This window comes from Nipponia nippon, unplaced genomic scaffold (assembly GCF_047370975.1).
Source record: "Nipponia nippon isolate SJK-2023a ecotype South Korea unplaced genomic scaffold, ASM4737097v1 scaffold_7, whole genome shotgun sequence".
Lineage (NCBI taxonomy): Eukaryota > Metazoa > Chordata > Aves > Pelecaniformes > Threskiornithidae > Nipponia > Nipponia nippon.
In genome coordinates, this window is record NW_028262391.1 from 42,246,334 (window position 1) to 42,259,086 (window position 12,753).

The 12,753-nt window shown below is 35.2% G+C and overlaps 1 non-coding gene across 3 annotated transcripts in view; it reads left to right on the top strand.

The window, feature by feature from the left end:
* Positions 1-12,753, top strand: part of LOC104013300 (uncharacterized) — a 31,551-nt gene that overhangs the window by 2,099 nt on the left and 16,699 nt on the right. For 2 of the 3 annotated variants that reach the window (XR_015700626.1, XR_015700627.1), the window contains exons 2-4: positions 1,425-1,511; positions 7,645-7,829; positions 11,417-11,506. This is a non-coding gene — a transcript (uncharacterized LOC104013300). Of the gene's footprint in view, positions 1-1,424; positions 1,512-7,644; positions 7,830-10,487; positions 10,619-11,416; positions 11,507-12,753 lie in introns of those variants that run through there. The other variant, XR_015700628.1, reaches the window with a different exon arrangement.

The window sequence follows — 12,753 nt, forward strand, 5'->3', positions numbered from 1 at the left end:
TGTTATCGAGAGCTGCCAAGTTAGCAGGATCGTTCCTTCAAGTGAAAGCCTTGTAAGGAAGCAGCTCTAGATCTTTTAACGTCAGCTTGACAGTTGATGTTAAAAAGGGGAGGAGTAGTCAGGGGTGCAAGATTTTATTCTCATATTGAAGAATATATAATGAAAGAACACATACACAATGAATGGAGTTTGTTGCCTACTTCCAGACTGATTCTGAAACCTCTTGCTACTTACGCAAACAAAAATCTAATTGAAATAATTGGGTTAATCATGGAAATCGAAGATTATTTACCTAGATGAAGGTATGATGACTGATCCTGTGATACTGTGGTCTGTGAGTTACTCTGCATGTCAGCAGTCCTCCTGATTGTTTTGTTTTTGATGTTTACAGTCAGGCAAATGATCCATTTGTAAAACTTTATTCCTATTTTTATTTGTATTACTGAAGAACCTCAAGGCTTTACTCATGGGTTAGTACTATACTATGCTTTGAACATTATACACATATGACAAAAAGATAGTCCCTTCCTGAAATCACTTAAAACTCTCTGTGTAACAGACTAAGTAGATAGAAGATGATGGAGTAATATAAATGAACCAGTAATGCAGAATGGGTCATCATCTCAGCACTTCAGCAATCTGTTGATTGCTGTTGTAGGAATCACAAAACAGGAATTTAAGAGGAATTTTGTATTATGAGAGAGATTTCCAGTTATTTATAGGTGACTTCTTCAAAACATGAAGGACAGCAAAGAGGAACTCATAAATTTTGAAAATCTAACAACTGAGTGACAAAGGCTGCCGTCAAAGGTAGCGCAGAAGGGAGATGATGTCTGGGGATAAATCACAGAGAGCTTTGTATTTGAAGACAAGAGGCTTGTATTTGTGACTGAGACCGAGGAATCAATGGAGGAACACAAACAGAGGAAATGACATAATACAGACAGTAAAGGGAAATCTGTGGATGAGCATTGCACATGGATACCAGTAGGGGAGACTGCATTTGTGAAGAAAATGATGTTGCAATAATTGATGCAGGGGTGGCAGGCCTTGAGAGTGAGTTTTAACTATGTGAATGAAAATGGAAAGCCATACATTAGTTTAGGAAGAAAGATTTGCCAGGATTTAGGCATGGACATGGATGTGAGAGTCTAAGGACAACTCTTCTCAAGAAATTTCTGGTGAAAACTATTGTGATGGGAAGGAGATAAATAGAAGTCTGTGTGCGATAGATGAAGAACTCTGTTTCAGTCAGTCTTGAAATGAAAAGAAGGAGTAGAGAGTCTGAGCTTGTAAGAGTAACTAAAGTAAGGCTAACTTTACTGATTTCACAAGTTTTGTTTTCCCTTATTTTGTGATGCTTTGTATTTTTTTTGCAATTTAGCAAAGCACTTCCTAATCAAACTCCTTTGGATTTATTCAAGGATGTTGAGAAAGGGTTTCCTATTCAGGTTTTTTGAAGAACACACCACCCCACTTTCTGAGTGCGACTTGACTTCTGGTGACAGAAGGTGACCATTTTCTATCTTAATTTATTAAAAAAAAAAAAAAAAAGATAGTTTTTGTGATTTCAAGGTTCAATTTCAGTGCATGTGGAAACACTTAGTACAAAATTTAGAACAAATAAGTTACTTTTTAAATCCTTCCTATGGTTTCCTAACTTGTACTGCATCAAAGCCAGACTTCTTTTGCTTACTTTTGTGCTCCACAATAAGTCATTGTGTTATAACTTTGTCTTACATCTCCCTTCCTCCATACACAATTCCTGCTTCTGTCCACCCTTGCACTTTCATTTATGCTGTCCATACTCTGCTAGCAGACTGTTTACTGCCTGACTCCTTCATCTACATGAACTACCATAAATCTCACCTTGTTCTCACCTACAATTTGTACAGGAGCTCTTCAATCTTTTCTGTTTTGCATATGATGTCTGCTGAATTAAACAGGAATCTTTTTATTGTCTTAAATGCATGCTGGAATAATATGATAGATTATGGCCTCTTTTAGGGCAAAGGACTTGTCTAATACTGGTTTTGAGTTACATGGGGCTGGAAGTCTGTCTTTGCCATATGTTCTGAAAGGGGTATATAAATATATATCACTTGTATAAAAGAGCAATGTTGAATTAGCCAAGGTTCAGGGGTTCATCTGCCAGTGAGATTTATACCTTCATAAAAGTTCTCTTCTGTCTCTATTGTTTATTAATATTCTATAGCCTTTCCATTAAGCCTGCCTTGTCAATTAAAGAAGAAATGCATCTTAATCCAGTGTCAATCTGTGGATATAATAATTAAAACAACTGCAGCGTATATTAACATCTGGTTAAGCAGGTCATGCAGTGCCTCCGGGGTACTATTTCTGGCATATTTTATCATTAAGCCATAGTTTAAATCAATTTTTATCAGATTGTAGAGTTGACTGTTTAGTTTTTTGGTCACTGAATAGTACACATGCTATGCTGGCTACTGCAATTGCGTATATTGTTGAAAACTGCTCAACAGCAAGTAAAATACCATTGTGTATGGCCCTGGAAACCACTTTCCAATCAAAAATGCTACCAGTTCATAAACTTCATGTGGTCTTTTGTGTTACATGTTTCAGTTTAGGAGCAGAGATTGTGCTGGTTGTGGGAAGCATACACATATGGAGAAAAGAAAAAGATTTTAATAATCTAATTGTATTTTAGTTGTTAGAGTCTTAATGCATTGAGTTTCTTGGGCAAAATGTATAAAAGTGACGGTTTATGAACTTTATCAAAATAAAAAGCCACAATGGTACTAAAAACATTTGTCACATCCAGTGACATTCAATGTAAGTATTACTTCAGATATTTGGGAATATTTTAATAAAACTGTGAGGGAAAAATTTCTGACCTCCCATTTCATGGAAACCTGCCAGTTTTAGTAAACTTTATTGAATAGCTTTGTTGTCTGATGTGGCTTTGTGTTTGTGCAGAGCAGCATTTGTGGTAGAGGGTTACCCAGCAACATAACCACTGAAAATCCAGAAAACCCTACTGACAAGAACACTTCGCGTTCATTAAAGAAAAGACATCATAATGGCTTTAAAATTATTCTAACATTAGAAATAATTAAATATCTTGTAACGGATGAAACAAAACTGAGTTGACTGCTTGCACTGAAAATTACATATGGCATTTTTATTATTAGTTTCTATCTGAAATATAAATAATCCTTTTTTCAACTAAGCTATGGAATAATTTTTGCTGTAGCCTTTAAAAATCTGTTTTAAATTAGTGGGTGTGAGGATGTCAAATCATTGTCAGAATTAAATGTTGTCATTTATTTTTTAAATACCTTCTTGTAAGTGAAAACATTGCTGTTTTCACTAACACCATTTTTAGAGTGATAACATCATCATATGATAACACTGTCAAGGCTTGGGATATGGAAACAGGAAAAATGCTTGTATGTATCCTTTTGAATGCATCTTGCAGAAGGTACAACTGTAAAGTTCAGATTTATTGCTCTGTTATTGATAAATGAGAAAACAAAACATTCTTTGTTAGCACAGTACAATATAGTTAGGGTAGGTAGGCTTGATTTTTAGTCCTAGTTTTGGTACTGATAATTGCTTGATCTTGGATAAGTCTCTTGATGAACATGTCTCAGTTATTTCAGATACAAATGGGTATGATAATAATAACCTGTCTCAGAAGATACATGTAAGATTGATTAAATTAACATTTTGGGATTTGAACAGGGTGGCCTTGTCTAATTTTATTGCTAATGCAAAAATAGAAAAATTGGATATGAAGACATCTATCAGCTTTCACCAAAACAAAGTAATATCAAAAGCCTTCATTCTGACTCTGCTTACAGATTATAGAAAGTCTGCTGTAAAACTCTCTCTAACCCTTAAGCACGTTTCTAAAACCTTTTATTTTCTCTTTAGTGGACAGTAGAACATGAAGGCTTTGCAACCTCAGGTAATATTTCTTGTGATGGTAGATATGTGGTATCTGGTTCAGACAAAGAAATTACTATATATGTTTTTGATGCAGTAAGTGCAACAGTAGTGGCACATATCCAAGGTAAGACTTAATGACGTCTACATCTTGTTTATGCAGCTCTTGATTATTTTTTTTTTTGCTTACAAAAAAAAAGAGAAAATGAATTAATTCAGTTCAGTTCAAAGATCCTTACTTGAGAAAGGCAAAAGAAACTTATCTGTAAGACATTAAACCCAGTATTTTTCAGAATAAGCTTATAAAAAGGAGATAATGGGCCAAAATTAGACCAACAGTGATTCTTTTTTGAAGCAGAATTTGCCGTTGAAGGTAATTTCATCAGTCAGACCTCAGTCCCATGAGGCTTCCACTCAGGACTGCAGGTCAGGGAGTCTGCCATTCCTGCAGAATCAGCTTCTAAATATATGAGCAGTCTTACAAATGTTAAATTAGCATATGGTTAACATGCTCCTGTGAATCAGAGCCTGATGGTAAAACAATTTGGTTTAAAAATAAAAAGTGCAACAAATGGATCGTAATAGCTTCATTAGAACTGTCTCTGTTAGGTGTCGCTATCAGGACATATTTTGTTTACATTATTTTAATGGAGCTATTTGCATTCTTAAAGTATAATTACCTGCTTAGGTGCTCCTTAAGAGTCTGAGTAATTAACTGTCATTGCCATTATGGGGCCACACTTCCAGACTTATTTTCAGGAATGGAGCAGAGAAATACAGGGCAGCATGTGAATTTACGTTAACTGTGTATGTTGAGTGCCTGAGTACAGGTTCATATTCCTACTGTCTGCAGTAACGATGAGGCCTCTCTTTCATTGAGAGGTAGGTGAGGAGGTGTCCTAGCTAGTGAAATAGCAGTTTTGAAATTACAGTGTTACGGAAATAGACTGATGCATAGATGTTGTGGGTGGTTCTGCCTTTCAGACCCGTGTTCTGAGATCCAGATGTAATTATTCAAAATAACTAATAGTCTCACTTGATGGTTTTTTGTATAGGTCATCACAAAAGTACAGTCACAAGATGTTGTTTTGACCCTGATAACCAATGCGTGACTTCAGTATCATACGATAAGACCATAAAGCTATGGGGTATGATTCTATGATCCACCTCAATTACAACTAATGAGTAAGAAACAATACTGTGGTTAATTATGCATGGCATTGTTTGCATCTTTCACAATTATCAGTGAGATTTATGCTAAGATTTATACTAGAGAAATTGAACAATAATTGTTGAACTAAATAAAGTAATAGGCAAGCAAATGACATACAGAAAGCATGAAAAAAATGGTCCACTCAAGCTTCCTTCTGTAAATAATTGAAAAATTGTATTTTGATGACTGTAAGCGTTTCTAGTGATATTTTTTTTAGAGCTTCTAGGTTCTTGGGTATGTATAGAGGCAGAAGATAGCATATGCAATATGGTACTGCAGTGTAAACTTGTTCTACTTTCTACTAATAAGGAAAAATATATAATCATTCACAAATGAGGAGATAAAATATTACTTAGAATAGTGAAGTCTTTAAAAACTTTATGGAGTGAAGCAAAAATAATACAGAGGAAAAGGAGAAAATATATCTAGATGCTGGGAATTGGTCATTAATCATGAGTTCTTACAGAATATTTTGTGATAATTAGGTTTTGCGCTGCAGCCAGATCACCTTGGCTCTTCATAAAATTCATGGGCCTCAGAGCAACCACAGGATGATCTACTCTGCTCCTAATGAGCTCCAGTGAAGACCTCACAGGCTTCCCAACAATCTGCTCCATTGCCTTACTATGTTAATCATTAGCAGGATTTTCCTAAGGTGGACTATTTCGGCTGCAGCTTGAGCTCACGTGTTTCTGTTTAGATCCACTTCAGACTTGGAGATCAGATTATTCCCTTGTTTTCTTCTGCAGTTTTCTATATATACAAGAACTTCTATTGTGTCTGGCAAGTCATCTTTTCAGTAGATTAAACCATCCTTATTCATTTAATATTTAATTATTATTTCCTATTTTGCTGATCATTCTTGTTGTTGATCTCAGATCTTTCCAATTGGCCCACATTTTTCTTGAATTACATGGCTCCATAATGTAAACAGTATTCCTTCTAACCGGAAAAAAAAAAAGAGATGAATTATTATTACGTGCTTCTCCGTGGATGTGCTCTGTTCATAGATCCTGGGATGAGGTTTACCCTTTTTTTGACAGCATGATGGTGAAGAGCCGTTAATATTTGTTGCATCCTTTTTTTGCAGAGCTGTGATGTAGTCCGTTGTTCACACCCCCTATCTGTGCGGTTGATTATGTATGTTATGTATGTTACTACAGAACGTCAGACTTGACAGAATTGACCTGATCAGGCAGCATGCCTATTAGATAATTGATTAAACACTGTAACACTCCTAGACACTGCAGTGACGACAGCATTGTTTTCTATAGAGGCTGTTATAACTTTTTTATTTTCTTGATTATTTCTTCCATTTGTGAAGATAATTTTGAATTTTAATCTTCTCCCTTGGATAACTGCAGACCCTCTTTGGCTTCATTTTGTATCTGTACTCTTTATCTCATTATCTACATTGTTAATGGAAGTATGAAATAGGACTGGATTCAGGACAGATGCTGTGGACCCCAGCTCAATATGTACTTCCATTTTCACAGTGAACCAATTATGGCCACTCTCTGAGTACAGAGATAATTTTTCCAGATAATTTTTCCTTATATGCTTTTGGAGAAGGTCATGCCCAGTGCCAGAAGCCTTGCTCAGTATGATCTCCTGAGCCTTCACGTGCTAAACCCTTCTCTCTCTCACTGAAGTCAGTAATACAGTAAAAACATTATGTCACTTTAGGATATTGTTATCATTTTAAGAAGGAAATATGCAACAATAGAAATGTCAAATCAACCATTAAAAATATCAATGGCTTTAAATAAACTCAACCAACTTAGCTTTGAATTCTTAAAACAATAATCAGAGAGAGAGTCTGCCTTTAAACACTGTAATAAAATTGTCTTTGAGGGATTAGGAATTACTTTGGATGGGAAATTCAATCTGCAACATTGTAATGTTTTCCTTTAAACTGCAGTGACTACAGCATTGTTTCCTGTAAGAGATGCTCATAATCCTTTCCACGCTGTAGGTTTCAGGAAGCACTAGGGTCCTCACCCATTTCTGGAACGTCCAGATTCCTTTTCTGATGGGTATCACTGCTTCCAAAATTAGACTTTAATCTAGAATTTTAGTCTTTTTCCTCTGAATGTTTGAGTTGAAATTTACATGTAGAGATAGATGCATGCTATTTATTTAATGAAAAATGGGTGGCTTTTTTTGGTAACTTACTTTTAGTAAAATGCATTTGTGTTGTAGCTGCTAAACAATTTCTTGTTAAGCTGTGTTCAATGAAAAAAATAGCTGGTCACTTGTCACTTAACAGGTAGGGTTCAATCCTACAAAATGACCTAATCCAATAAGGGATTTAAGACCGTGCTGGCTGTGAGGTTGTAAGCAGCTCCAAAGACTTTACAGAACTAATCATATGGTTAAAATTCAGAATATGCTTATTGTGCTTTACTGGATGGAGACAGGGTGCTCAATGTTGCAGGAGGTTCTTTGACAGATTTGTAATGGTTACAAAAGCTCACTCTTCCTCTGTTTTTCATCTGTTTCAGGGGACACACCAATGCTACCTCAGATTGCTGCTTTACCTCTGATGGTCATTACTCGTGCAAAGCATGCTGGGACAAAAGCTTAAAAATATGGGACATGAAGACAGGAGAATTCCAGTGTCATGAACCCATTTCCTTGAACCAAGGACATGAAGGTTCTGTTAGTTCCTGCCTTTTTAGCCAAGATGGTGAGTTATCTTAATACTAGTGCATGATGTATCTCAATGCCTATGTATAGGACATCTCACATGAACCACAAGTGACCACTCTAATCATGTAGGTAATTAACTCATAATTTCCAAGAGAACATGTTTAATTATGAGAAAATTATGTCCGTGTAAATAAGTAAATTGAAGTTGATGGTCTGTGTTCTGTCTTAACCAGGCAACTGGAACACTTGCTTAATTGATATACCCATCAAGAGGTATAATAAAAAGATTATGATGGAGTATAAGCACAATACTATGTTAGAAGATTAACTTAGCACTTGCAGATACTCTGCTAACATGAGTTAGCTGAAAAAACATGTTCAGTAAATACTGTACTGATCTGTAATAATTAAGAAAATGAGTATATCTTTGTTAGTACCCCCAAAAGTAATGTTACTTCACAGCCCAAACAACATATGCTAGTAATGTACTTCTGAAAAACTTCATGGATGTTCTCAGCTATACTGATGGAGCACATAAACTACCATGTTCAAAGTAGATGCTATGTATGAGTTATAGCAAGAGAGTTTGGCACCTGGAACGTGATGTCTCCTTGACGCTTGGATGAATAGGAGGAGAATAGGAGGAAGAAACAGACTCCCCAGTTTACCTATATCTGAGTGGAGGTAGTAGGGAGGTATTTCTTACTGCCCTAGTTCCATTACTTTCACTAGATCATAGACAACTCCTAGTCCCTCCACAACATGAAATTACTGTTACTGCAAACTGCTGCTGCGCTGAAACAGCTGGTGTTCTCCTCACTGCGATGGACTAATATGAATTTCTGTACATTACGATCTAATCAGCTGTTTTCTTTTGCAACTTCACATCTGAATACTCCAGTAAAGATGACTCCTGAACTGCTGACAGCGGGTTAATCTGCAGTCGTACTCATACAGTGCCTTCTCAGTTAGGCAACTCAAATAAATAAATAGCAACTTCGTGGGGAAAAATGCACCTGTGGCTTGAAGGCATGCAAATGCAGATAGGCCTATGAATACTGGAATCTGAAAGCATGCTTTCCACACGAAACTCCACTTTTTTTGTTTTTAGTCACAGTTGACCTAACAATTCTGAAAGTATTCTCTATATTTTAATTTAAAAACAAGGTATCTCCTTAATTTTCTAAGTCAACAAATTTTTCATGTATATTTTTTTCCACTCAGTTGTGTGTTTGCTAAATTTATCTATTAATATTTACAAAATTAAGAACATTAACAGCAAGTAGCAGAAAGGAACTTCTGCTATCTCGTTAAGGCATGACTAATAGCTCATTATTTAAATTTTTATTTATAAAGTCTGACTCCCTGTTACAAGGAGCCTCTTTTATAAGTCTGTATGACAAAGCAAAGATAAAATACAGTATTCTGATTTTATATTTCAGCATCACTTGTTCTGTCTGGTGAATATGATGAAACTATAGCTATATGGGATACAGAGGCAGGCTATAAAAAGCTAAGCTTAAAGGTACTGAGCTCTTATTTGGTCACTAGTTTGATGAGAAGGTGTAAAATGTATTGCTCGTTTAAAAGCATTGTATATTTCATTGTCTGCCAAATACCTGTGCTCGTCCTTTTTAGATACAGGCAGGAATATCTCCTGGATTTGTGTGATTTAATTTCCTAGAACAGTTTATTCTTACACAATTAGCTACAAAGATATTACCTTTGTCAAGTCAGTTGTTAATAAGTTATTACATTTCTCTTTATGAACAAGCTCATTTAAGGATTATATTGAATGGAGTTGTACCTATGTTTTAGGAGGGAGTTTCTTCCAGCAAGTAACAAGAGCCTGGATAGTGCATATATTCATTTTGAAATGCCACACTCTGGTATATCTGTACATTTACATGCTTGCTTATGTGCGCAGAAAACAGTATACTAAAAAGGAAGCATTAAAAAAAAATGTAAATATCAGTGTTGAGGTTGTCAAGCTTAGCTCAGTCCCTAGGTTACATAGTTTACAATACTGCTTATAGTGATGGGGATGTGGTCCACCATGTTACAGTACTTTTTAGGATGGACAATTCTGTAAATGAGGTAGCTATTCAGTATTTAGCTATCCCTGCTTAGAGCTAGGCCTCCTCTTTTCTTCCATATCCATGGTAATACAACCCAAATTTGGGGTGGTAAGTAATACCTGCATGAAATAAAAGTCCAACTCTCATTAGGGTTTTTTTGTGCCATCATGACTTTATTTTTTGCAAACATACCATATTGTATTACAATACCTTTCATTCGTTTCTTATTTTAGTGGAAACAATCCACAAGACTTGAACTAATGGTCAGACATGTGAGTCATAGAAAAGGATTACCAGTATTCATAAAGTTACGTGCATGCATTTTGCAAATGGTAATTTCACAGAAGTCAAGCAATGTCAGAGTTCAGATTTGCAACTTTGGCTCTTTCCTATCTTACGAAAATATGATTTTAATAGACTTTTTTACTTACTGCATACGCTATTCGAGGCTTAGTTAAAAAACTCATGAATAAACCCACCTGGATGATCTCAGAAAAGACCACTTTCCTTGAAAACCTTGGGCTTAAAAATAGCTTTCAACTGCTGTCGCATTCAAGATAGCGTCTTCATGTAGGAGAGCTCATAAGCCTGTGCCTCATACCCGTTACCTTAAATGTAAGCTACCTACCCTTCGGAACTGGAACTGTACTGATTAAGCCTTTTGAGCAGTAACGGGACACATTCTCCACCAGCATCGGTGCCTTACATAATACAGCTACTGCAAATTTCCCAGTTGACAGCAATCACTGTAAGTAACTCAGTTTCCCATAAAAAAGAAGGCATGGGTTTAAATGCTAATATCTTTGTAACTATGGAGAATTCCAGTTTAGTATCCGTGCCTTGGTATAATTATATTCTGGGCTCATAACTAAATTTAAAAACATGTTTTAAAGATTCTGCTATAAAAACCACATTTTATGTATGCATGTTTGACTACTTCTCTATGCTGGAAAAATATACGTTGATCTTTTTATTGTATTTCTCAGGTGTGGCATTTGTCTATCAAAATGACAGCATGCGTTCCTAAACTCTAGGAATTTTATCTGTTAATACCATTCATGTTTGAATAACCTCCCTAGCTGGAATAAATAATTCATTTTAGATTTTAACCTGTTTCTAGTCTTACACCAACTCAATGCTCTTTGCTACCTTATCGCATGATAAACAGCCTCAAGATTTTTTTTTTTAGGTAATGAGTATTAGAAGTCAACTCTCTTTTTACAATTCTTTATAAAACTGTTTAAAAAATAGAAAAGTCCTATGCTTAAGTGGAGCTCAAACCCCTGGTAATTGTGTAGCTGTCATTCTTCTGAGTGCTACAACTCAGAAGAGATCGAAACAGCCACTCTGTTTCCAGAGATCGAAACAGTCACTGTTTTCAGGTACGTGTAGGAAAGTATGAACTTCATAACAACATTTTTTTTCTTGACTGGACGTGAGGCACTCTAGATAAGAATTTTCTCACTGTATTTCAAAATGGATTTATGGTACAAATAGATTTTTTTTTTATTATAATAAAAATAATAAAGTTTTCCTTGTGTTATAGGTAAATTGTGCTTTACTGTAGGGTCATTGGGACTGGATGACAGATGTTGTGATTAGCAAAAACAAGAAATGGATTCTTTCAGCCTCAAAGGTAATCACTAATTCTTGATGTGCTTGCAGAAGCTAACTTATAAATGGATGTGAAAATCTCATCTCTTGCTTTCAGCTTTTTTTGGATGAAATTTAACAATGGTGAAGTTGTTCATAAAAGTGCTAAGTTGTAATCAGTATTTACCTCAAGTAATTACAGAAAATCTTTGAAAGAATTTGATAAGTATGTTTATTTTTGGTTATTTTAAAATGTGCAGGCAATTTTAGGATTGCTAAAGATCGTTTCCAAAGACATGATATTTAAATGTGAGAGAGTTTAGCTCTCATATTGAGAGGGCTCATCTGATGAGATGAGATGAGATTTCATCCTTATGGAAATGATGTAAATCACTCTTTTGGTAATATGCAAATACATCAAAATAATTGCATCTTTTTCTCAGGATTCTACTTTGAGATTGTGGCATATTGAAAAAATGGCTCATATTACTTCAGTGATAGAAAGCAGAAAAGCAAGAGGCTCAAAAATTGCTCAGGTTCTATCACTTTGTTTTTTAACCGCACCTCATATACTTTATTCAGAAAGAAAATTTGAATGTTAAAGGAAAGCTGTCAGATTTCTAGGCTGAAAACACAAAATGATTGTGGTTGTTCTCTATTTGCAAAGATTGTCAAATCCTTTTTTGGGAGTGGGATGTAGTAATAATGGTTCTTTTTAAATTTGATTTTGGTAAGGACACCAGTTTTCATATACAGGTGCATTTTTATTTTTAGAAAACAGAGCCATGTATGTGTACTTTTAAAAACAAATATATTTTGGTTTTCTACACCTGATGCTTCTGCAGAGTAATTGGCCACTTATATAGGAGTGTTACTAAACCAAGGCAGGTAATATTCATGTGCTCCTGGACAGAAATCAGCTTATACGAATTCTGAGGAGTGCCTTTTTAAAGGTGAGACTGTATGTATTCTGACTTCTAAAACATTAACTATAAATAGATGTTAAGAAAGAAGAACATTAACAAGCTTAATGCTATTGAAACATGCTTTTTATTACAGCCCCTCAATCGGTTTTGGTAGTGGATTTGCAAGATCTTGTGTATATTTTTTTCTCCTTGTCAATAACCATTAAGTGACACTGCACGAAAAAGAACTAACTTTTTTATTATCTCTATAATATTTTTATCAGACTTTCTTGTTGAATAGCAGGTATTCAAAAGCAGTGTGCAGCTTTTTAAGCTTTTAAATAAGCTTTATAAATGTGCCAGCAGTGAAAATGTATACGTTCCT